Source organism: Pinus tabuliformis, chromosome 8, assembly GCF_031772625.1.
Source record: "Pinus tabuliformis cultivar Carrire ecotype Pingquan chromosome 8, CPIR1, whole genome shotgun sequence".
In the NCBI taxonomy this organism is placed as follows: domain Eukaryota; kingdom Viridiplantae; phylum Streptophyta; class Pinopsida; order Pinales; family Pinaceae; genus Pinus; species Pinus tabuliformis.
The window spans coordinates 1476773960-1476801351 of NC_142294.1; the positions used below are offsets into that span (position 1 = coordinate 1476773960).

Genomic DNA, 27392 nt, shown 5'->3' on the forward strand with positions numbered 1-27392 from the left:
TGTATTCTATTGTGCAGGCCTGCCGAAAATGGAAGCATTACATTTTGGGGAAGGAAATGGTCATCCACACAGATCACTGACCCCTAAAGTTCATACAGACACAAGGGAAGTTGCAGAATGATCACCATCAAAAATGGCCCACATATCTGCAGCAGTTCCATTTGAACATGAAGTACAAGAAGAGAAGCACCAATAATGTTGCAGACTGTCTCAATTGACCATTAGTTATGGCGCTGACTATAGTGCTCAACTCTTGTGGACATGAGACTTCGGGGTGGCCGCATTTTTACAAGAGCAATCCAAAATTTGGCAACACATACCAAACGCTCTTGAAAGGAAAGCAAGTTCCATATTAGAAATAAATATTTTACTGCGTTCATGCTAATTTCAGAATTTTATCTTTCCTTGGGTTTTCTTCATTCTGTGGATTTGTTGGTCGGATCTCCTCCTCTTTTCTTGCATCATTCCCATATTTATTTCCTCTCACCTTTCTCTTCTTTGCACATTGGTTCTGATGACGAGTCTTGTTATAGACTCGAAGTGTAGACTGAAAAATGGACATCATGGACAATCTGAATAAAAAATCTCAAAGTTCCATATTTTCCCTTCATGGGCGCACTATTATGTCACCTAGGACACCTCTATGTTCCTGCAAGCGAGCGTGCCAAGATGATTTGGGAGACACACTACAGTTGGGTCGTTGAAAATTTCAGAGTAGAGAAAACAATGTCAATGTTGTGGAAGTATTTTTATTGATCGAACCTTCGATAGGATGTTGGGAAGTACACCGGATCCTACACTGTGTGTGCCATTGCCAAATCTAAAATCAAGAAGAAAGGCTTATATACTCTTCTTCCTACTCCTAGTTGGCCTTGGGAATCCATCTTCATGGGTTACATGTTGGGTCTTCCTTCTATTAAGCATGGCAATGACTGCGTGTTCGTGGTCATCGATAGATTCTCTAAGATGGCCATTCTTGTGGCCTACAAGAAGAATATCACAGCAAAAACCACTACTAAGATTTTCTTTAAATGAGTGTGGATACATTTTGGGATCCCACAGTCCATTATCTTAGATTGGGACAACAGGTTCCTAAGTACATTTTGGTCAAATTTCTAGTCGATGCTGGATACAAATTAATTACAAATTAAAAATTGCAAATAATATTTTATTGCGTTCATGCTAATTTCTGAGTTTTATCTTTCCTAGGGTTTTCTTCATTTTGTGGATTTGCTAGTCGACTCTCCTTCTTTCTTGCATCATTCCCATATTTATTTTCTCTCACCTTTCTCTTGTTTGCACATTGGTCTTGATGTTGAGTCTTGTAATAGACTCGAAACGTAGACTGAAAAATGGATATTGTGGACAATTCGAATAAAAAATCTCAAAGTTCCATATTTTCACCTCAAGGCGCACTATTATGCCACCCGGGACACCTCTGTCTTCCTGCAAGAGAGCGTGCCAAGATGATTTGGGAGACACATTACAGTTGGGTCGCTGGACATTTCAGAGTAGAGAAAACAATGTCAATATTGCAGAAGTATTTTTATTGGTCGAACCTTCGACAAGATGTTGGGAAGTACATCAGATCCTCCACACCTTATGCCATTGCCAAAATGACAATCAAGAAGCAAGGCCTATATACTCTTCTGCCTACTCCTAGTCATCCTTGGGAATCCATCTTCATGGATTACATGTATGGCCGTCCTTCTTCTAAGCATGGAAACGACTTCGTATTCGTGGTCATCGATGAATTATGTAAGATGGACATTCTAGCGGCCTGCAAGAAGAGTATCACAGCAGAAGCCACAACTAAGCTCTTTTTTAAACGAGTGTGGATACATTTTGGGATCCCATAGTCCATTATCTCAGATTGGGGCAATAGTCCTGAGTACATTTTGGTCATGCTTTTGGTCGATGTTGGATACCAAGCTCACTAAGTCCACAACCTTCCACCCCCAAACTGATGGCCAAACATAGGTCATCAACAAGATGATCCTGCACATTTTGCACATGTACAACTCGAAGCATCCACGCACACGGGATAAAAACCTCTCCTATGTCCAACACAACTACAACAAAGCTCTCCATAATTCAATTGGCCATATTCACTTTCAAGTGGGGTTGGGATTTTAGCCACTATGTCTCATTGATGTGGCCATACTGTTTGCAACTATTCACGCAAATTCAGCTCATGTCTAGTCCAAAGTTGGCAGGGTTAACAACTTCATTGAGTGCATTCAACATTTCCACCAACAAGTCCATGACATATTGGATAGAGCCAATGCTAAGTACAACCACTGTCATGATCAACATCGAGTGCCACACAAGTTCTAGGTGGACGACAAAGTTTGGTTACATTTACAGAAGGAGCGTCTTGCTGGGCCCCACCACAAGCTTCACTTGCTCCAATATGGGTCGTACACCATCACCAAGGATGTATGGGACAATTCCTTCGAGGTTAACATTCCACCGTTCCTTGGCCTGCACCTAGTATTCAATGTGGACCGGTTGCGACCATACTTTCCCCCATTGTTGGACACATTCAACGTCGCTGATTGGTGGAAGACACCAACAAAGCTCAATCCAAGCTGCATCGAGAAGGACACAACTGATAGGATCATGGACATACATATCAAGAACACTCACCAGCAAATGATCCAGCTATATCGAGTTGTCAAAGCAGGCCAACTCCTTCACCAAGGAAAGTGGCTCACCAAGGACCAATTTCAACAGAAGTTTCCCCATCTCATGGAGGCACTCAACGCAATGGGAACCATTGCTTCTTAAGGGGGGAGGATTGATCTAGGTGGACATTGGTGGCCACCCACCTATTCCACTTGGACCTCCACTTTTCTTTTCAGTTTCCTTGATAGTAGTACAACTTACTATTTTTAGCAATTTTTCCGGTCCTAAACTTCTAGATCTGTTTGAGGGCCTAAAATATGTTTTTTTTTGGAAAAAAGAGAGACTCGAAAAGTGCCAAACCAATTTATCTATGCTTTTTTTGGGCTCCTCTTAGATATCTTTGAAATGAGGTGTTATGATAGTTAAATGGAGATCATATGCTAAAAGTATGACCTCGGGAAGTTGACATTCCAACTAACCCCAAAAGGGCCCACAAGCATTTGACGCTTCATCTCTTAGGGTTAGGTTTTTGGTGTTTAGGGTTTTTCATTGTTTCTCAATGATAATAAGGCCACTGACCTCATTGTAACATAGTTCAGAGACATGTTGCTGCTACATCTCTTCTCAGAGATAAACTACCATTGCCCATGCTAGTTTATTTCCATTATGCTTGTAGGCATCTTATTAATGAAATGAAGACTTATTTCTGCTGCATCTTTGTGTTTATGTTTATATCTGTATTTTGTTGTGTTCCTGCATAATTATGGATCATCCATGAAGTATTGTTCAATGTAGATCCACTCGAAGAATCAATTCTCATCGGCTTAAACACGAGCGTTGGCCTCGAGAGTGTAGAGAAAAATTGAACCCATGACCTCTCAATAGCAGAGGTGCTTAACTATGAGACTTGACTAATTGAACTAACTTTTAAGGCTATTTTCCACTCTAACATTTAAAAAGTTATTTAAATTGAATTTTATTGAGCTGAGAGGCTCATTTTACAGCCCAATATGATGTGTAACTCTGCCCATCCATCATCAAAGTTGAAATTTTGCTCATGTTGGCCAAAATAATTTAAAAAAATAATAAAAAAATTTAAATAAGATGGATCTATGCTGGTTAACTTGAAAGCCATATCATATATTTGCTATAAAAAGTGTGATAGATATGTGTATATATATGACTTTCAAGATTGTGTATTAAAGTTTCACGCTAGTTGTTAGTATTAGATTAGAGATTGAGGGAGTATTTGTATTATATAATTCTACCCTTGGTTCAGAGCAAATACATATGTAATTATAGAGCTAATTCATAAAAAATTTCCAATTGTTTTCTCCTTTCTAATAGGAATATATGATATTTTTTAGGAGAAAATATCTGAGCAACAAAAAAAAGGGTTTTTCACGTACAAAACCTTGCAAAAGTGCCCCTACAAAATACAAAATTTACAACACATAACGCTATCCGGAATTTTTTTTTAAAGGCTTCTTCTGCCATTATAGAATTATATCAGGTTCAATTTAACAATTAATCCTTAATTTACCTATATTCAATTTACACTCATCTTTAGCCCCACGGGGGTAGGCGAGTTGGTAATCACACTGCGGTGAAGTTCGTTAGAAAGGCGGGCTCCGTACTGAAGGTCACGAGTTCAATTCCCCCGGACTAACCCGGCGCTAGGGAGAGGGGCAGGCATAGCTCCCAGTGGTTATAAAGGTAGCGATCAGAATCGACCCCGTGTAATGCGAGTCGCGAGGCTGCCCCTGTTGCGGATTCCACTGTATACAAAAAAAAAAAAAAAAAAAAAAAAAAAAAAAAAAAAAAAAATTACACTCATCTTTAGCATAATTATGTGCTTATTTGTTGAAATATATTAGGACATGGAAATATGCATTGGATGTGATATCTTCCATAATTTTATTTATTATTTTCATGATGATTTTTTTTTTTTTTTTTTTTTTTTAGGAGGGAGCGTTTGACTAGATAATGTAAGATTAGGAGAGAATCCTCAATCCACTTGATATTCTTTGGCTAACAAAAGTCCTTGGTAGAGCCCATATATCTTTATTTGATTATTTGTCATATGACCAAGACCCCGTGAGTACATGGACACTTTGTCCGTACCCCTCCCCCACCTTAATTTTCAAAATATCTTAGAAAAAAAGAAAATAATATTATATAATTTTATATTAGAATAAAAATATTATATAATAGAAATTAAATAAATAAAATATTTATTTTTTCTTGGAAAAAATGGTAATTTCATTTCATAAGTGAATGATACAAAATTACATCCTGCATATGCATATTGATGTATGCATTCAAATAAAATCAAGCGATCACCCAAAAAATAATGTGACTATACATCACATCTATATGGAAAGAGTGGACAAAACTTAGTCTATTTAATATCTTTTGTTGCACATAAATACATAAATGTGCCATACATAAATGCTTTGTGAGAGTGTTACATATATATTTCAACAAAATAGTATATGTCCCTGCACCTCCTTAATACTAAGGGAGTCATCCATCCGACTTGACAACCTACATAGAACTTTCAGATCGTGGAAAAAAAGACCAAATTTAGCTTTGATTTTTCTAATACCCATGATCATTTGTTTCCTTGATCACCCAATTTCATAATGCCATCTGAATACCGTCCATAGATGAGGAACCTGCTAACGAGTTGCGTTCCATGTAAAAACATGACTAACAGAGCAGCTATCAAAAAAATCTTTGAGTTGAATAACATCTTCCAACGGTGGAAGCAAGATTTGATTGTGACATCTATGGGCCCTTTTTGCCCAGTTAATGATTAGCATTGAATCGAAACAAATTTGTAGGGAGGTGCAACATGTTTCTTTTGCAAAAAGTAGCAACAATTTTAAAGCCATAAGTTCAACATAGTTGCTTGTACCCCTCCCAAGCGTCAAATTCATTGAATAATAACGACTCTTATTTAGGTAAAGTATAGCCCCTCCTCTACAATTTATGTCATTGTCCTGTGCCAACCATCAAAAAAATCCCCAAGGCCTGGACTTATCAATTTTTTCACGAACAATATTTATGGCTCTAGGAATTTTTTCCTTTTGCAGGAATAGGAAGAAAATGGTAACTAATTGTGCCATTATACTATTTGGAGGGGAGACAATGTATTGGAAAATAAAAATGGTTCAAGCTAGCCATATCCCCTAATAGATAATTAAAGGAAGCGCCTTGTAGGATTTTATAACTCTGTTCTTAAACCAAGTGCGCTAGTCTTCCACCAGACTTGTCCCTTTCCACTCCTCTGCAAACCCTAATTTCCATCTACAACATGCACATACACATTTGTGTAATGACACTCCATAAATAGTTGTATTACCATTTCTTCCTCATTTACAATGAGCACACTTTCTAGGTCCTTTTAGATGTATTTTTTTAGATGTTATCCCAAGTTGGAACTCTGTTTTCCAGCAAGCACCGCATGAAGAGATGGTATTTTGTAGGACATTTTATTTTCCAAGGTGTTTCAACCACCATACTTGTTCATCTTGCATGTAATTTGAAATTAGGTGAAGGTATCCTAGCTTTGGCATGTAATCCCCAAAAGGAGAGTGAACCCATCGAAGTTCATCCTCCCTGTTTGTTAACTAAATATGGGATGCACACAATGCTGCAATTTGTCTAGCCCACATTTTTGAGTGATCTGCCTCTAGTACTAGTTTCTCAACTGATGACTAGTCTTGCATCAAAATGTTGGTGAGGGATGTATTTGCTATTTGATTGATAATATAAATGCCTCCATTATTTAACACCACTGCCAGAGCATGTGGAAGGAGATAAGGTTTACCACAACTGACCATGGATCACATCCCATCTTGACTCGAGCTCCATTCCCCACTTACCATGCTAGACCTACATTACTGAGATGGAAAGAGCCCATAACAACCTTCCAGATGATTGAAACATTTGTGCATGGCTTATTGGGGTTCCTAATCCAAATCCTCAATTGAGCCAGGAAATATATGCTTCATATGCACCACCGAGGTCCACAAAAGCCTACATCCCATTTTCCTATGGGAAATTTATGAAAAAGAGGAATGTTATTTAGTCCCCATCCTCCCCATACCTTTGTAATTACGATTCTATCCCATTTAACCCATTGTATCACAACTTGGTTTCAAGATCCTACTCACAAGATCCCTAGACACGCCTTTCACATTTTCTCCATAATTCATTTTGGGATCTAAGATAGTAACATCCAATATATGGGAATGTATTTGATAATCAAATTTATGAGAACTAGACACCCTGCTCTTGAAATACGTCTCAAACTCTAGGCCTTTAGCCTTTTTTCCCAACTTTGTAATGAGTCAGTTCCAATATGTTTTAATGTAGGAATGGTTTTAATGGAAAGCCTAGGTATTTTAGTTCTTTGTTAAAGTCCATCATGGTGTACCAAAATGACGTCTGTAAGTGTAGGACTTCCATTCCTTCCAAGGAATGAGTAGATATGGTCAATTTATTCATATTCACCTACATATTGGTGGCTCTCCTGAACAAATCCAGTGCATTGTGTAAGAAGTCCAAATCTCTTCGTGAGCCATAAAAAATGAAGATGTCATCTACAAATAGAAAATGGGTCATCTGTAGATAATCTTCCAATGTTATTCCTTTAAACATTCCTCTTCTCTTCACCTCTCCCAGTATCCTGCTTAAACCTTTCACTAATAGTAGGAAAGGTTGAGGGGATAATGGACATCCTTGATGAAGGCTCCAATGTGAATGAAAAAGGGTATGTTGAGCCATTTATCAAAACGACAAAAGAGACCAAGGAAATACAACTCATAACCCTTTATATAAAGGGAACTTCAAACCTTAGATGTGTCATAAGGAGCCTTAGATATAACCAATTAACTCAATCACAAGCTTTAGAAAGATCAATATTTAGGACCACTCCTTTCAACTTCTTAGTTTTGATATTGTGTAGGCTCTCTTGGGCCACATTTATGGCCTCATTAATATGATGTCCCTCTAAGAAACTAAATTTCTCCTTTGAGTTGGATTTAGATAGAATTGGTTTTATCTGATGATATATGACTTTCCTATCACTTTGTAGATGTAATTGCACAATGATATAGATTCAAAATCATCAAAAGTGATTGGCTTGTCCACTTTTGGAAATAGGGCTATGAAAGTTGTATTAAAAGAGGACAGAACATGCCCAAAGAATCTAGATTTCTCCACTACCCTCAGTATGTTTGGCCCTAGAAGATTAAAGAAGCCTAAGAAGAATTCTATTGTCCATGAATTTGGGTCAGGGCTCTTGTCTTTTTGAAAACTATGGGGGACATCCTTTAGTTCATCTTTGTGACCTATTCATTGAGTTTGATGTTCTCATTTGCATCCACAAGACTTGGGAAGAAGTGATTTATCCTCACCACTTCAATAATGGATGTCCCCTCTTTTTCCTTGAAAAGTGAGGCAAAGTGTGTTTCCAAGCTGGGCTAGCTCCTCAAAGGATGTGGTTTGAGTGCCATCCCTGCCTTCCACACTCCAAATAGTATTGCTCAAAGAAAATACTTTGTGTTTTCAGCCCGAAACTCCAATGATATAGATATTCTCTTTAGGCACTAGAACACCTCCTTTTCCTCCATAAGTTTCCTTTTTTTTTTTGCCTCCAACTATGTAAATCTGTCTTTTGAAATATCTGTTTCACAACCACCCTCTTCAGATCCTCATAACACACTGAGGTCCTCTTCTACCTCTCATAGGTCATATTCATCGCTCTGCCCATTGTAGCGTGAATTTTTCTATCTTTGAGAGATTAGATGTGAATTGAGTTGCAAAAGAATCAGAGTGTGATTTATATGGGACCCAACTAGAGTTTACCATCACTAGAAAATCCTCCTCTTTTAGCTAGGATACATTGAGTTTGAATGGGATTGTTGGCTTCTTTCCATTCCCTTGGATTTCTAAGATGATGGAGAAGTGATTCGACTCTCCCCCGCAATCCACCCATTGTTTCACCTAACTCTGATCTTCCACAAACCTTTTCAAGAGGAAGAAATGTTCCAATCATTTAGAAATCTTGTATCCCTTGTTCTCTTCTTTCTCCAAGTCAGTTTTACCTTCAAAAGTTGAATATCTATGCGATTGTGATCCATAAACAGATGAGAGAAGTAATCTGTGAGAGGTTTCAGTCTAGCCTGTAGCCCCCATTCTTTCGGGACCCCTATGGAGAAATTTAGGTCCCCTCCAATATTCAGATTCTCAAATGAGAGGAATGGATTTTTGAACAAAGTTTCCTAGAAGGGCTCTCTCTTTGCATATGTGCCATACATATTAAGCATTGAAAATTTCTTCCCATCTTGACCAAGAAGAAATATAAGTCTATGACCAACTCACATCCCTAGAAACTGATCAGGTTTATGCTCCTTGAATTCCATCCTATGGCCAACCCTCCTGATCTATCACAAACATAAGAGTAAATAAAACGCCATCCTTTGAAAAATGGCTCCATAATTTGGTTACATCACCCCCCTCCTTCAGGGTCTCTTATAGGAGTAGGATGTCGAGGAAAATTGAATCGACCATCTTATGCAAGGCTAATTTTTTGGAGGGACTCACTAACCCCCTGCAATTGAAAGAGGGAATAATGTTGAGGTAACCCTCCTAGGGATTTTGCTACTCTAAGCACCCCATTAATGGATGATTGTTTTCTGATCACCATGTCTAGGTGAGCCTTTAATTATGCTTTGGCTAGAAAACACTTTCGACCTTAACCCTTCCCCTTTAGGGTATTTGAGGGGTCTTTCCCAAAGCCTCTAGGGAGGCACACATTTGTAGCCTAAGTTATTTAAGCACATAAGTTATATTTGGGAGCTAATTCCATTGATTCAACCAAGCTATCCTCTTCCATAGAAGCTATCGAGGGAGGGACACTCAATGAAGTTGGAGCGAATGAACAGTGAACCACAACAGGTTCTGGGACATCTTAGAAGGATATTTTACAATTCTCATATTGAAAACATGTAACTCAACCCTTACTGATCCAGGTGGATCTTCAAATACAATGGCATGGAAAAGCTCAGAATCAACGTGCTCAAAATGAAGTCAAATAAGGACCAAAACATAGATCTCGTCGTCCTGATTCCAACAGCGCAAACGACACTTCAATCTGAGTCCGGATGATGAAGTTATCCCGAAAAGAAGGTTGCTATATTCCTTAAGAAAATGAGGCATTTGCCTTTAAAAATGGACTTTTAAGCTTAAAAGGAAAAATCGCCATTGGCACATCCAAAAGGGCGGACTTAAGGAGCGCAGCGGAACCCCCTGATCAGCGATCTCTGATTAGATTTGATCGGCGATCGGAGGGCGATCAGGTTAGTGGAAGTGGTGTCGATAATATCAGGGTAATCGACATCGGCAATCAGGGGTGCGATCGGCTGACGCCGATATCGGCGATTGGCAGTCGGCAAAGTTCCCCGATATACAGGGCCTTGGACCTCTGTGACTTGCGATTGCGATATCGGGCTCGGACCTGATAAGTATATATGCCTGATTTGATATTTTTTGAAATTCGGGTAAACAATTTTTGGTTGGATTCTAGTGTTTTACAGGGTTTTTAGTGTATTATCACTTCAACGATAAAAAGACTATTTTGAAGGCTCCATTACACCCGCCGACCCTTCCATTCAAACGACCTCTATTTTATGCCAAACAATCCTGATTTAAGTGGCATTTGTCCAAACAACCCATTATAAAATCCCGATAGTTGGAAAAAGCATGGGGAGAGGAATTTTAGCACGTTTTTCGAGGCAAGAGAGCTTTCAGGTGGCCGATAGTGCATTTTTTATGTTTTGGACAATTTTTAGATGTTTTTTTTTTTTTCAGCCCTCTCAACGCCATGGACGCATTGGTGCTGCCCACTTCTCCATTTGAATTCTTCTGTTCTCAGCCATCTTTCAAAATGGAGGTGTAACCCTCTTTTGATGTATCAGATGATTGCATTCTCTTCTTTTTATGCCATTTAATATAAAGGCCTCCCCATTGACAGAGCAGGGCCCAGAGATGTAGTCCGAGTTGGACGAACTCCATTATCAAGTCTTTGTGTCTTCCTTCATGCTTTTTATGGTGTCTTCTTCTTCTTTCTTGTGTGCACATTATAATTCTGTGTTAAGCTGCAATTTTTACATGTGATTCTTTCCATACATCTATAAGCGAAAGTATCCTAGATCAAGTGGTATCAGAGTAGGGCCTTTTAGATGTGAATTTCATGTTTGTATGCTAATAAGAGATAGACTACAAAGAGGCGAAGGGTAACTAGAACCTTTCGATCCCGAAGTAGGGCATGCACATCGAAGGAGAAACATGGAAGAAGATGAATCTCATCTTGAAGAGGAGCGTAATTTCAGAAAGACTTTCTATTCAATGGCAGAGAATATTAGTCAATTGGTTTTAAGGCTGGAGAAATCAAAGGAAAGAAACCGAGAAGGACAAGGTTCAACACATGGGAATGGTGGAGAAGAAACCCCTCCTTCTCCTTCTGGGAGTGAAGGTTCTTCTTCCTCTAACCACCATAATCGTAGGAATTCAAAGGATGCATCTAAGAAGCCTTTCTTTAAATTATATGTTAAATTTGATCTTCCCATGTTTAATGGTGAAAGCAATACAAAAAAGCTTAATAATTTGATTAGGAAGATTTAGATCTGTTGTAGGATTCAACAGATCGTGGAGGATGAGGCAAAGATTCAGCTGGCCTCTCTACGGCTAAGCAGCACTGCTCTCGTTTGGTGGGAGAGCAAATTGCAATGCAGTAAGAATGTGGGTAACCTCTTTTCCTCATGGCTTGATTTTATTTCTGCGTTAAAGGAACAATTTGATCCCTTAGGATACAAGCAAAAAGCATTAATGAATTGGCAGTGTTTAAGGCAAGGAAAAGGTCAGGATGTTCATAGTTTTACAGAGGAATTTAGAAAGCAAGCACTGAATTTGGGTATTGCACTTGATACACCTGAAGTTGTAAATAAATATATTGGCTCATTGCACAGTTATATTAGGCATTCATTGTTGTTGTTTGAACCAACCACTATTGACTCAGCCAGTGTAAAGGCAATTCATATTGAGAATAGGGGAAAAAATGAAAGAGACGATCAATCCAAAAAATCGCCATTCAAACCTCCCGATGACAAATCTAAAGCGAAATGGAAGGGAAAGGAGAAGAAAACGGCAACAACCAAAGAGGGAGAATGGCCGTATTGCAATCATTGCAAAAACGAAGGCCACGATGACGATCACTGTTGGAAGCAACACCCAGAAAAGTGTCCAAAGAAGTATGGAGGAAAAGGGAAGCAAAAGACAGTGGCAATAGCGCAGCAAGACCTTGGATCGGATTCGGGAGATGAAGCGTTGATCACAGCAGCAGGAACAAAAGGTACTCTTGCACCTCATGTCAATTCTGAATCGCATGAAGGCACTAGTTCTGTAAATGAGTCCCTTCCTGGTGGCCGAAAGAGAATTGAATTGTTTCATATCAGAGTTGTTGTAAATCATACTAAAGTTGAAACTCTATTTGATACTGGGTCCCAAGCAAACTTAATTGTAGAATCCCTGGTAAAGAAACTTGGCTTAGAAACAAAACCACACCCGAAACCTTACCCGCTTGGATGGATACATGATAAAGCAAAACTGAATGTAACCAAACAGTGTAAGGTCAAATTTGTAATTGCTTCTAAGCTAGTAGACGAAGTGGAATTGGATGTAATACCACTGGATATTTGTGGCATGGTGTTGGGGAGCCCATACCTGTATGCTAGAAAGGCAATCTTCTTTCATCATGAAAACAAATACCAAATCACAAAAGATGGGGTAGAATATATAGTAAGGGCTCATCAAAATAAAATCAATGCCAACCTTGTAAGCGCTGGACAGATGAAAAGACTGGTGAATTCCAGTAAGGGTTGCATGCTTATGGTCGTAAGGGAAAAAGAGGTCGAATTCGTTGATGCTTTCCAGGGCTACGATCAAGAACATAAACAGGAATTATCTGAATTAATTTCTAACTATGATGAGCTATTTCAGGAACCGAAGGGATTACCTCCGAAGAGGGAAATCCAACACGAGATCCATTTGCAGCATGACGCTCCTCTGCCAAATATTAGCATGTACAGGATGTTGACTATTGAGATGGAGGAAATCAAGAGACAAGTGTAGGAATTGTTGGACCAAGGGATCATCAGGCCGAGCACCTCTTCGTGTGGCTCACCGATTGTCTTAGTGCTGAAGAAAGATGACACATGGCGGATGTGCTTGGATTACCGCGCTCTCAACAAAATTACAGTGAAAAATCGCTATCCCCTTCCACGCATAGATGATTTATTAGATCAATTAAAGAATGTTGTTTATTTCACCAAGTTGGATTTGTGTAGTGGTTATCACGAGGTCCGAATCGCAGAGCAGGACGTATGGAAAACCGCTTTCAAGACCAAGAAGGGGTTGTTTGAATGGATGGTGATGCCATTCAGACTTAATGCTCCAACCACTTTTATGAGGGTTATGAATGATATATTTCAACCTTTCATTGATGAATTTTTTCTTGTATATTTATATGATATACTTTTCTTTAGTAAGAGTTGGGTTGAGCATGTGTGTCATGTAAAGAAAGTGCTTGATGTACTGAAAAAAGAAAAACTCTTTGTAAAATTGTCAAAGTGTGAGTTCGGGAAAACCTCTTTGGGTTACCTAGGTCATATTCTTGGTCATGGTCAGTTAAAAATTGATCCCTCTAAAGTTGAAGCAATTTTAAATTGGCCTAAGCCTACTAGTGTAATCAAGGTCCGTATCTTTTTAGGTGCAGTCCAGTATTGGAGGACATTTATTGCTAATTTCTCTGTTATTGCAGCACCTTTGCACACATTGACAAGTGTGAAACAGGTCTTCCAATGGGGAGGAAGAAAACAGAAGTCCTTCGAAACATTGAAGGAAAAGATCAGCACCGCGCCAGTCTTAGCCTTACCCGATCTCCAACAGCCATTCGAGATCGAAACCGATGCCAGCGGTTATGCCATGGGAGCTGTACTGATGCAGCAAAAGAAGCCAATTTGTTACCATTCTAAGAAGTTTTCTCAAGCTGTGATAAACTATCCCACTTATGACAAGGAGCTTTATGCCTTGGTGCAAAGTGTGAAAAAGTGGAAACACTACCTAATCGGTAAGGAGACCATCATCCATACAGATCATCAGCCCTTGCAGTACCTTCAGTCACAAACCAAGTTGCAGCAATCTCATCATTTTAGGTGGATGGGTTTTCTTCAACAGTTTCATCTGGTAATAAAGTATAAGAAGGGCACTAGCAACAAGGTGGCCGATATGCTATCTTGCCCTCCTATTTCTGCTTCTGTTATTTTGCATAATGCTTCATTATATTTTGAAATTTATGCTGAACAATATGCTAACAATGATTAATTTAAGGAGTTTTATGCAAAACTAAACCATGGTTCACAGGTGGACAACTATCACTTGCAGGGGAAACTGTTGTATCACCTTGGTGAACTGTGTATTCCCACAAGGGAAAGAGTACATGTGATTCGAGAGGCCCACACCTCTCTTGTGTGTGGACACTTTGGTGTCGAAAAGACTTTATGTCATGTACAAAGATTTTGTTTTTGGCCTCATATGAAAAACATTGTGACTCGCTATGTAAAGGGGTGTGTGATGTGTTCTGTTTCAAAGCCCTCTAATAGAAAACTCGAGCTCTACACACCACTCCCTATTCCGAGTCGTCCATGGGAAAGTGTGTCAATGGACTTTGTAGGAGGTTTACCTTTGTCTAAAAAGAGTCATGACTATTTGTATGTTATCGTTGATCGTTTTAGCAAGATGTGCATTCTTATGCCTTGTAAAAAGCAGATTACTGCAGAGCAGACTGCTTCTCTTTTCTTTCAGCATGTTTGGGTCCATTTTGGATTACCCACATCTATTGTGTCAGATCGGGACTCTCGCTTTCTTGGAGAGTTTTGGACCAGTTTGTGGAAGAGGATGGACACCAAATTGAAAAGAAGCACAAAATTTCATCTGCAAACTGATGGAAAGCAGAGGTTGTAAACCATACTGTGGTACACTTGTTACGAGGCTATTGTGGGAAGCATCCTAATTTGTGGGATGAACATCTCCCCTATGCACAACATTCCTACAACCGAGCAATGCATTCATCTACGCAGTATTCGTCGTTTGAGACATGCTTTGGTTACCTGCCAAAGGACCCTTTTGATATGGTCTTTGGAAGGGAATATGGCTCCAGTGGACGTAATGATAGGGAAAAACCTCAGCAGTTCATTCAGTGAATCCAATTGATTCATCAAGCAGTACAAGAGCAGTTGGAGAAAAGTCAAGCCCGTTATAAGGCTTGACATGACAAACACTGAGTCGACCACCAATTCCAAGTGGGCAAGAAAGTGTGGTTCCACATCAGCAAAGATGGGATGAAGGGAGAAGGAAAGAAGTTGCAACCCATCCGGTATGGTCCATTCACCATATTGGAGAAGATTGGAAACAATGCCTTTCGTCTTGATTTGTCGGTATATATGTAGATGTACTCAGCGGTGAATGTAGAGAACCTAAAGCTGTATGAACCACCATTGATCATGGACACAGATGAGGTGGGCACAATTCCTACAGTCGATGATTTTGCACCAGAATATCTCGATGAGTTACCGGAGGACATCATCCTTGACAGAAGGACCAGGACTTCACAACGAAGAGATGTGGAATACCTTCGAGTGGGTTTTAAGGGGATGCACCCCAGCAAGGCCAAATGGCTAGAGAAGGAAAAGGTGAGGGAACAATTCACTCACTTGCCAATTGAGTAGTGAAATCTTTTGGTGGTCCAAAAGCTCCTCAATGGGGAGGATTGATCCAGGTGGATCTTCATATACAATGGCATGGATAAGCTCAGAATCAAAGTGCTTAGAATGAAGTCAACCCAGGACTAGAACGTAGATATTGTTGTCCTGATTCCAACGGAACGAACGACACTTCAATCTGAGTCCGGATGATCAAGTTATCGCGAAAAGAAGGTTGCTATGTTCCTTAAGGAGCACAGCGGAACCCCCTTGATCAGCAATCTCTGATTAGATCGAATTGGAGATCGGAGGGCGATCAGGTTAGTGGAAGCGGTGTCGGTGATATTGGGGTAATCAACATCGGCGATCAGGGGTGCGATCGGTCAACGCTGATATCGGCGATCGGCGGTCAAAAAAGTTCCCCGATATAGAGGGCCTTGGACCTCCGTGACTTGCGATTGTGTTATCGGGCTCAGACCTGATAAGAATATATGCCTGATTTGATATTTTTTGAAGTTCGGGTAAATTTTTTGGTCGGATTCTAGTGTTTTATGGGGTTTTTAGTGTATTATCGCTTCAACGACAAAAATACTATTTTGAAGGCTCCATTACACCCGCCGACCCTTCCATTCAAACGACCTCTATTTTATGCCAAACAACCCCAATTTAAGTGGGATTTGTCCAAACAACCCATTATAAAAGCCCGATGGTTGGAAAAAGCACGGGGAGAGGAATTTCAGCACGTTGTACGAGGCAGAAGAGCTTTCAGGTGGCTGATATTGCATTTTGTCTGTTTTGGACAAGTTTTAGATGTTTTTTTCAGCCCTCTAAATGCCACGGATGCATTGGTGCTGCCCACTTCTCCATCTGAATTCTTCTGTTCTCAGCCATCTTTCAAAATGGAGGTGTAACCCCTCTTTTGATGTATCTGATGATTGCATTCTCTTCTTTTTATGCCATTTAATATAAAGGCCTCCCCATTGACAGAGCAGGCCTGGAGATGTAGTACGAGTTGGATGAACTTCGTTATCAAGTCTTTGTATCTTCTTTCATTCTGTTTATGGTGTCTTCTTCTTCTTTCTTGTGTGCACATTATAATTCTATGTTAAGATGCAATTTTTTTACATGTGATTCTTTCCATACATCTATAAGCGAAAGTATCCTGGATCACTTCCCTAATTCAGAAAAGGATACAATCATGTGCAAAACGGTAGAAGGGGAAGATGAGGTACCCATAGGAGAGTTTGATTGATTTACCTTACTCATTATAGAAATTTCCATCTCCTTGTCTTTCTTTTGTGTTGCCTCATGCTATAGTTGTCAATCCTTCTTTATAATTCTTGTTGGATGATTAGGGAGAATATCTAGCTCGATCTGTGTCCTTGACTCATACCTCGTCATATCTTGAATACTCTCCTCCATGGGAGTGCCTCTCTTAAGGGAGGGCCTTTGTGTCAGGCCCCCCTTTTTCCCCGAGGTGGCAGATCACAACGTTTGGCAACATGTACATGTTGGTGACTTCTCTTACATTAAAAAGGGATGCCTTCGTAGTCCAAGATCTTTCAATGAGGAAGGCTAATACATCCCAGTTCCATTTATGCTACTAGACCTTCCTAGGGATCCAAGGCCACAAGAATGTGATTCATTGACATCTCTCTTGTGTCTTGGAAGGACAAATAAGCTTCCATAAAGCGTCCAATGTTTCCAATATCCTAAAATACCTATGTGGACCAGTGTTGTATAGGTAAATCCAGGGGATGAACCCATATGGGAGCCATATCCAAACACTCTCTGCTTGCTTCAAAGAGCGACGCCCAATTCTTCAAAAGTATTGGAGATGAGTCAATGTGCCAAGTTTGACTCAAAACCTAGGTAGCAACATCCTTGGAGCTAAACAAGAGCAAAAACCGACCTCACACTAAGGATGAAACCTTTGGAAAACATTCGAATTGATTTCCCTAGACCTAGGAAACCCATTCCTTTAGGCTTTTTGCATTGAATCTTCTGCCTCTAACTCACCCCATAACTACCAAATCCGCCATCTGAATTACCTCATGAAATTGCACATCTTCGCTGAGCACCATCTTCACTTCTTCCTTTATTTTCGCACAATGGGTCTTTTTGTGTTTTACACTTGTGGGTCTCTAGCCTCTATAAGTTGCTGCCTCCTTATGTGTTGGGCTTCCATCTTCTAGGAGTGAAACCCTACCCTCTGTTGAGTTTGATGTCACTAGTCCATGGAGAGCATTTTGTCCCAAATTACTGAGAGAAAAGGCTTCCTCCAAGTGTGGTAAAATATCTGCAAACCTTGTCCACAATGGTTGCTCTAGAGATAGGACCTCATAGTCTAAAAATCCCGAACATCTGAAAAAACCCGTTGTGTGCCTGAGACTTGAGAGACCCCTTCCATCGCTTGTGATTGTACAACTTCAAAAGGGTTTGACTTATGCCATTAAAAGTGATAAGCCCTAGCCGGCATTATAAAACCTTATGAAGAAATGCCAAGTAAATCCTCCGTCGCAACAGAGGATGGGATAACTATGGGAAGGCTCTTGAGTCAAGAGGGACTCCACCATCCGAAACCTTGAGATCCTTCCACCTGTAAAAAATATGTGCTAGGAAGAGGAATTGATCGACTGTCCAAACCTTGAAGTACTCTCCACCCCTATGAGGGAGAAGCTCCAACTAACAACACTTGTTCTAGAGCCTGGTCACTGTATTCTTGCTCTGGCACCGACTTGATTCCTACTGTGTAGAAGTTAGTTGGCTCAGTCCAAATTTGGCTCGAATCATAGGTGTCCAACGAATAATCCACCAATATCTCCTCCATATGGAAAAATAGTGAGGTACACTCTAATCATTTAGTTGACTTCTCCACACTACCACATCCACCTAACCCTGAGACACTGTAACCTCAAAAGCGAGACTACGACTACATTCTCGATCATCTTGTAGCCCTTTCAGGATTTGGTAATATGGGCCGTTACTAGGAGTTCATGCATAAAATATTTATTTTAATTTATAATACTAAAGATTAAAATATAGAAATAATAATTTAAATTTCTATAATAATAATAAAAAATATATATAAAAAAATTAATGCAAATTTTTATAATAAAGAAAAAGTTCAAGCTTCTGTGATCCATAACTTATTAGTGAAAATTTTCCCGAAAAATCACATTAACAATATTTGATCGACGCATTTTGAAACAACCAATTATTTTCAATGTGATTTTTTCTAGAAAATTTTCATATATTTTGGCGAAAATAAATAATACAAAAAGTATTTATAAATACGAGGAAAATATGCATTTTATACCAAATAGTCTAGTACCATATTCATTTTTAACATAAAACGATGAAATTCAAAATATTAATTAATTAAAATTTAGAAATTGATATTTAATTTGTATTACTTCTTTTCCCATTAGTATCTTATCAAATTTTAGAAGTTTGAAGATAAATTAAGGCAAATTCAAACAAGGGAATAAAAAAAATTTAGTGCGTTGTAGTTGTTATTTTTTTAAATATATATTTAATTGATTTATTTATTTGTTTTAATCTTTGTTTTATTTTTAATATTATTTAATTAATTAATTTAAAATATTTTATTTTCTTTTTTTAATATAATTTGATTAATTAATTTATACTATTCTATTGTTGATTTCTATAAAATAGTATAACGGAAGAAATTAAAAAATTATATTTTATTTTTTATCATAAAAGTTTTCTATTAAATAAAAATATGTTTACATATAGTATGCATATAAATTATATTTTATTTTTTATCATAAAAGTTTTCTATTAAATAAAAATATGTTTATATATAGTATGCATATAACATATGTGTCAATATATTTCCATATAACATATGACTAATATTTAACAATTTACAGAAAAAATTTAATAACAAGTCTAATAGCACAAAAATTATGTAAAACAGATAAGAAACATGGCACGCAGACTCGACAAAGGCCTCCGTAAGGAGCACTAGTTATAGTCCAACGATGGACAACCAAATATTACAATGTCATTGCTGAAAGATACTCTGGCTGATAGGAAAACAAACTAGAAGATACTTTGACCAGTCAAGGAAAACAACAAACGACAAAAGATTCTATGACTGGTAGAAACCGTCGAGATGCTCTGACAGATCCATCATAGCCAAGAAGGTTAAGAAGTTATTAACTCTGAGCTGTTCTAGACTAGTCGCCCAAGTGCACCATAGAACCCTACTCTACATCCAAAGAAATAACCATGCAAGTAGCCACCAGGCGAGTCAACTGCATAACCAAAGTAATCAACAAATATGTCAATCTTGTACTCGTGTGACATGTGGTCGATTCCGGCTGCTACCACTATACCTATGGGGCCTATGACCTATCCTCCTCTCTGTATATTGGCCTAATCTAGGGGATTTGAACCATGGATCTCTGTGTTTCCATAATACTTGATATCACGACAATTTCCAATTGAGCAACACCCTCGGCATGATGGTGTTTAAGTTTTTTATTTAATTAGCATTATGGTGATTTTTTTTGTGTTATTGTCTCCTCCTAAAATCCAAAAGGATCAACTTTTGAGTGTCCATTAAGATTCCTCCTTAGCACATAAGTCTTTCTTAATTGATTCAAGGGCTCTCAAATTGGACATAATTTTTTGAGAAGATATTAGTCTGATTTTTCTTGAGAATAATTTGTATGCCTTTCAGTCTCTTTCAATTAAGCTTGAAATTTTGTCTTATAAGATAGATTCCATAATTGGTTTTAGCCTTAACTATGGCAATATTATATGCAAATTGTTGCATGAAATATGAAGGATTCTTAGAGGTTAAAGTTTCTTAAACTTCCTCCACTGACTTCTTATAATCTTCTTTCAAGAGCCAAATATGATTAAATTTAAGAGGGGCTACCAACTTCTCATCTTCCTTATCTATTTTGAATATTATAGGAAAATGATCTAAAATACCTCCTAAAGCAACCCAAGGTTTACGAAGAAAAAAATTCCCTATCAGAGATTCAGAAACATGGATTAATCTATCAAGCCTCTTGAAATGTCTTATTCTTTCTATAATTCTTCCATGTAGGAATAAACTTTAAAGGCTCCACATCCACCAAATTGTTTGTTTCAAAAGAATGATTGAAAGAGACTTTGAGTGGATCCTACTTCGAATGAGACCCCCATGCCTCCAAAAAAATAAAAGAGTTAAATTTAAATATCCACCAAGGAGGATAAGAGAATTATTTAAAAGACCAATATCGACCAAAGCTTCCTAAAAGTGTCTTCTACCCACGTAAATACCATAAATATTTATGAATTTAAGATGAATGTCTAACTCATTAACATCAAGAACTACATATATGACCAAACTCATGGTAGTTGTAGAAATTGCTTGGAGCATAGGGCTCCATGCTATAAGTAAACCTCTCGAAATACTTTCAAGATTCAAAGTACAAAAGGACCATCTATTAAGCTAGGGTTCAAACACATCCTTTGCTTTGTAGCCTATGGATGTTGTTTCTTGAATTAAAAGGATATTTGGATTATGGGCTTTGAATATCCTTTTTTGTTAGGGTAAACATGGTTGAGTGAAAGATTCAAGGTTGTTAGGTCCATAATGGTGGTTTTGGGAACATATTTTTTATGGCTCATGGTATTAGAGCCCATGTATTACATGTGATGGAACCTTTAAAATGATAGAGGATTCTCCATTGTAACGTTCTTGAGTTGAATGGAGGGCTAGATGATGTTGTTCAACTAATGGGTTGCTTTTAAGTCAATGCATGGATTTTTTAAAGCCATAAGATAATAATAGATCTATTGTTAAGTTGGTGTTTTCCAGGGTAAATCATGTTGTGCATGGTTTTTGTGTATTGTTTCTATGTATGTGATTGTTATCATTATTTCTCTCATATTATTTTTAATCCTAATATTTTTGAAGGATAACAGTTTATGAGCACCTCGAACCCTTAAGCACTAAAGGAGAGGTAGATCATGACAAAACCTTGTTTATGGTTTTCAACTTTTCCCTGCTCTAGGGCCTTATGAATGGTAGCTTACTTCCACTTCTTAATACATAAATAATCATTTTGTTGAGATTTTGATCAATTTGATTTTTGATTGATAAAGGGAGCTAGAGCAAAGCCCAAAGCTAATCCCCTCACCGAAGGAACTCCCTCCTTTTCCTTGGCTTTTGACCAAGCTCACACCCGCTCCTTTGGGAAGACTTAGAAGGATTATTAGACAAGTTCAAGGAAGGGGAAGGATTGACATGTCTTAGATATTCCCTTGAGGCTTAACCATTTAAACCACCAAAAAGGGGATTAGAAACAACTTTTGGCATAGAAGGAAAATTAAGATAGGGAGACATCACAATATAAATATTAGAGCTATAGGAAAAGGGATGAATACAAGAAATGGATAATTCTATACCATCGTGATTTGAACAAGGAGAAATTCTATTGTCCTTAATATTTTCTTGAATATCTATAGAATAAAATATATCAAAGGAAGTGAAGGAATGTGATTTGAATCCTTACCACAAACATCTTTTAGAAGACTAGAAGGAGAGAGAACGAATGCACTATCCAATGAAGTTTCCACTCAAGTATATTTTCAGAAAGAATCCATAGACATATATTTCACAAGATCTACATCTGTTCAAGCCTCGACAATTTTAGACTTATCCCAACCTAGATTAGAAAATAATATTTATTTTCCAAACCTTCAATTTGTTAATCTTGTTAGAGAAACACACGCTCTGAGAATCTTGTAGATGTCCTACTTTGTCATACCTTAAACAACAAAAGGGAAATTGTAAATAGTCAATCCTTTGACTCCACATCCTACCACCCATTTCTATAACAATTTCCTCCAGTAGACTGTCTTGCAGGTCCAACACTACTTAGATCCATGCCCACCTCCTATCCATAATTTCATCCCAATTATGCTTAATACATATCAATCTCTCGATTTTTTTACCCAGTTCCTTCAAATATTCTTGATACCATAAAACCAAGGGAAGCCATGGTAAAATAACCCAAACCTTCTGCATGAAAATCAACTACTTCATAGGGTCAAAATCTAAAGTCCATCTAATGAACCCCAATTATAGTATTTTCCCGTAAGTTCACCACATCATACAATGAACAATGAATGAATTGCAACCACCCTCTTACCAAAACATGAAACATGGGACAACAACCAAAACTTCCCACCCAATTTTCTTCGATCCACCCCTTAAGGGTTTTTGGATGTGCTAATCTACCAATGAATCAACCAATTAAAGCATTTTCTAAGACCTTAGGAATTTGAGAAATTCCTACATCCTTGCCTATTACCATTTTTTCTTTTTCCTTCGTTTCTTCGATATTTTTCTTCTCCGCTAGCAAACACATACTTGCCTAAATATCGAAATCCAAAATTATCACACCTTGTTTACTATTTGAATGACCTATAGCCATAGATGGGGTAGACAAAGGGGAAGAGGAAAAAGGAAATAAAGTAGATTTTTTCACAACCTAATGTTTGAGAAGAGTCACTTTAGAACTAAATCCCTTACTCGACACCTCACCACCTTACATGGAGTTATTAATGTTATCCCCCATAATCTTCCATGAAAATCCAACTATCCCATCTTCCATTCACGTGTCTAAGGTTAGGGACCATAGAGGATAATTCAACTATGAATGCAATTAAAACAATATAAAGAGGAGATCAAGAAGAAAGGTGATGCGCTATCTAAGATTCAAAACCTTAATGAAGCACTCATTTAGGAGATTGAACAATTAAAACAATGAAAGACTTGTAAGGGGATATGGAAAAGGAATAATTCAGGGGAAGAATTGAAAAGGAAAGATGAAGAAATATGTGGATTATGAGACCATAATAGAAAAGCATTGGATTATGTCAGGAGATTGAAAGCATAAAAGAAGCATTTCCAAAGTCAAGAAGAAACAAGGATCTTATATGAAGAGACTACCAAAATACTTGAAGAGGAAATTTCCAAGAAGGTTGAAGAAGCTCTACATGTTAGTTTTTGCATGGTTTGGTAGCATCAAACATGTGTTCTAGTCTCAATTTGTGTCTAAGAGGCTAAGGAACATGATATATCCAAAACTCATCAAAGGTTTCGGGGGAAAACTCTTAGAGATCGCTCAATTTAGTTAATTAATCAATAATTAAAAAATGCCCAAGTCTAAGGAAAATTGATTAATTAATGGGAATTAATTGAGAATATTGAATTATGCTCTAGAGACTTCCAAAAAGTGACATGGATCAAGTCTAAGATGATATTAGCCACTGATCATGATCAAATATTGGTTGTTGATGCTCCAGCAAGAGATTATAAGAGCAAGTTGATGGGATGGAGAAATACACGACGTAGAGTGAGTTAGCTAAGGCAGATTGAGCTACCCAGTTGCAGTGATTCAACGAGGGAGAAGTTCGAGCCAAAAAAGGAGAGCATCAAGGGTTTGCGGCAGGGATAATTTCTAAATGAATTCTCTAGTGGTTTTCCAGTTTCTAACGTTAGGAAAGGGAGGTCGAAATTTCCAGTAGAGAGGTCGAGTTTTGCAGTACAAGTTGCTCAGTTGCCAGAGAAATTTGTCGAGAGAGGTTTGATTTAGTTGCTAGTGCTTGGATCTAGCACTAGGAGCCCTAATGAATTGTTTCAAGAGGCAGAAATAGGAAGGAATACTCACCTGGAGGGGTTTCTAGGGTATATCAATTTATCTAGAGGCAACAGTGCGCATTCCCAGTCTGGATGTGCAAATTGCCAAGGAAGTACAAGTTTCCCACTGAGAGCCAGATTGAGTTGGAGAGAGGGAAACATAATTTTCCCAGTTGAGATATTTTTTTTTGGATCTGAGCTAGGGAGGCCAGTAGTTGCAATTCTCTATTTTAGTGCATAATAAAATAAACCTTCATTTGTTGCACCGGTTTTCCCTTCAGGGTTCATCCAAGGACTTTTTAGTCCAAAAATATTATGTCAATTTTTATGTGCGTGCATCTATTTCTCAATTCCCCATTTTACTTTCTACAATTTTTTTTTTTAATGGTGAAGATTGCAATTGTGAATGATTCGTTAATTTCCATAAACAATTAAGTTGTTAACAATTAGGAGAATAATATCCAGTAATTGCAATCAAGGAATTTTCACGCTACATATAGGTGAAGTAAAATTATAAATGCATTCTAAAATTTTAGAGGACATCAGAAATCAGAAATGAATAGATGAGGTCACATTGAAACTTCAAAAAGAGTAAAAAGGAAATATTTAGGAAGGTCTCCAAAAGATACTTGAAGAAGTTGAAATCCATATAGAGAATGTACATGTCAAATATGATGGTATTATCTCCAAGGTTAGAGTAGACAAAGATTAGGAAAGAGGGTAGAGGAGGCCATTATCTTTAAAAATAAGACAAATGAAATGGATATGCAATGTGAAGGAAAGTCATTAAATGTGAAACCATATTGATATTTTCATTTCCAAGAAATATTTCAAGGAAGGCAAGGATATTGATATCAACATTATTGAATAAGACAAGAAGATACATATCAACATTATTATAAATGAAGAAATCGGAATATTCATGGAGCACGAAATCAGCAAGTCATTATTCAATAGGATGTTATCAAAGACCAATGAATACTACAAATTGGAGATGTCAAAACAACAATACATGGAACCAAGGAAAGAACCATCAAGGATTAACGTTGAAAAAGACTTGAGTTTGGATGAATGGATCATTTTCAATTGCAAGAAGAATGTAGGAATCTAAGTAAATCATATTATTTGGATTCATGACATGTAACATCCTTAACTAAAAATATTTGAGAACAAGCTTTTCGAATCAGAGTTGTAGGTTTTAAACTAGTACAAAAATTACCTACAAATGAATTCTTAAAAAGAAAACAGAAAATATACAATGGCAAGAAACACAAAATAAATACATAGATATTTCCCATGGATCCCCAAACCGGGACAACCAGATTAATTTTTTAGTATGTTCCTTTCAAGGTTACAATACATATATATACATGCTGAAGTATTCATAAACCCTAATCCATTAACCCGGGATTAGAACATAACTATAGTTCCCTTGAATAGATCTACAAAATACAATGGGCAGAAAACCATCATGCCCAAAACCATGTGTGAAACCCATGCACAAAACCATAGGTAGGTCTGCTGCGCCCCCCATATGACCCCCCTATTATGCTCAATGCAACGAACAGGGGGGGATATCACATGGGACTAGTCGTGGAAAGAATATACTACACACCCAAAACATAAGAACCCCATCACACCATGGCTATCAAAATGGCAAGGCTAGGCTGAAAACACTGTTACACCTGGCAAAACCCATGTCATGATAGAAAAGAACCACATGCAATACCATGCATGCAAATCTAGCAAGGAAAATACATATGCAAGTCAATACTTGTAATGAAGCTTGTTGTTGCTGCTTGATCCTACCTTTCTCTGCTTGATCTTTTCTTCCTCTTTCCTTCTTTGCCTTTCTTTTTCCAATGCTAAAATGCTCCAAGAGAACCCTAAGTGTCCAAGAGTATGAGAGAGAGAGAATAATAATAGAGCTCCAAAACTCAACTGACAAAAGGTTACCAACTGATCCTTAGAAGCCTTTTTTATGGATGAGGCCTCTATTTTCTTCATTTTCCATTATTTTCCTCCTCACATGCAACCTGTGACCTTTCACCTCCTTTTCTCTTAATTTCCATTATTTTCATAAATAATTGTGCCAAAAATGTCATTTTGCCTTTCCATAGCCTCAGCCATTGCCTTTGCCAATTTTCTTAGCCATAAAAAACCAAATGAACACCCCCTAGGATGTCTTTCCCAACATTCAACTTGGAATAAGTGTCCCATCAACTGTGGTTATCATTTTTAACTTTTATTACATTGAATTTTCACCAAGGCTATTACGAAACCCTCCCCCTTGGGGGACACCATCTTCGGTGTTCAATCACACATATACCTCAACAACCTGTTGAAAGAAGACATATTGCTCATGGATATTTCTAACACAACTCATTGATATATTTACAATGAAGGACCCGCTCAAAAGAAAAATATCATGACAACATATTGCATAGTGGAGCTTTATAACACAACTCATTACGATATTTACAATGATCATCCTGCTAAGTGCCAACACACATGACATCATAACATCATGATAACATAATCATATGATATCATAGTAACATGAAAACAAAATCACAATGACATAACACCCATACTGCTTAATGGAGCTTTATAACATAGCTCATGGCGGTATTTACATCCGTATACATATGTCCATATAACAATATCACCAAAATATATACCAAAAACATATATCAAATCATATACCAAAACATATATCAAAACATATACCAAACACCATATCTAAGCATATACCAAACCATCATATCAAAGCATATACCAAACCACCATATCGAAGTTGCTTTGCCTCAATAGGAAAACAATGAAGGATACTTAGCTCGCATATGATTTTCCATATCCTATGTAGCTTCATCGGGTCAAAAGTGCTTCCACTGCACTTTAACTTGCTCGATTGCTCGATTCTTAAGCATGAGCACCTTTTTTTGCAATATACACTGAGGCTCTGGCTAGAATTCTCCATCTGGTTCTACCTGCAATACATATCAGTCAATCACATGATCAACATCCTTAACATACTTTTAATGCAAGGATACATGGAAAACATCACAAACTTTCACTATCGTAAGAAGTGCAAGTAGATAGGCTACTGAACCAATCTTCTCAATGATACGGAAGGATCCACAAAACCGTAGTGCCAGCTTGGCACATGATCCAATCCACAAGGATATCTTCTTCGATTTGATGCGCAAGTACACTTGTTCCCCAACCTAGAACTCCTTTAACAACCTGTTCCTATGGACATAACT

General features: G+C 37.8%; 1 pseudogene; it reads right to left on the minus strand.

Annotated features, from left to right (window-relative positions):
- Positions 1-4351: 4351 nt before the first annotated feature.
- The window catches only part of LOC149241377 (coniferin beta-glucosidase-like), a 44347-nt pseudogene continuing 21306 nt past the window's right edge, over positions 4352-27392 (minus strand).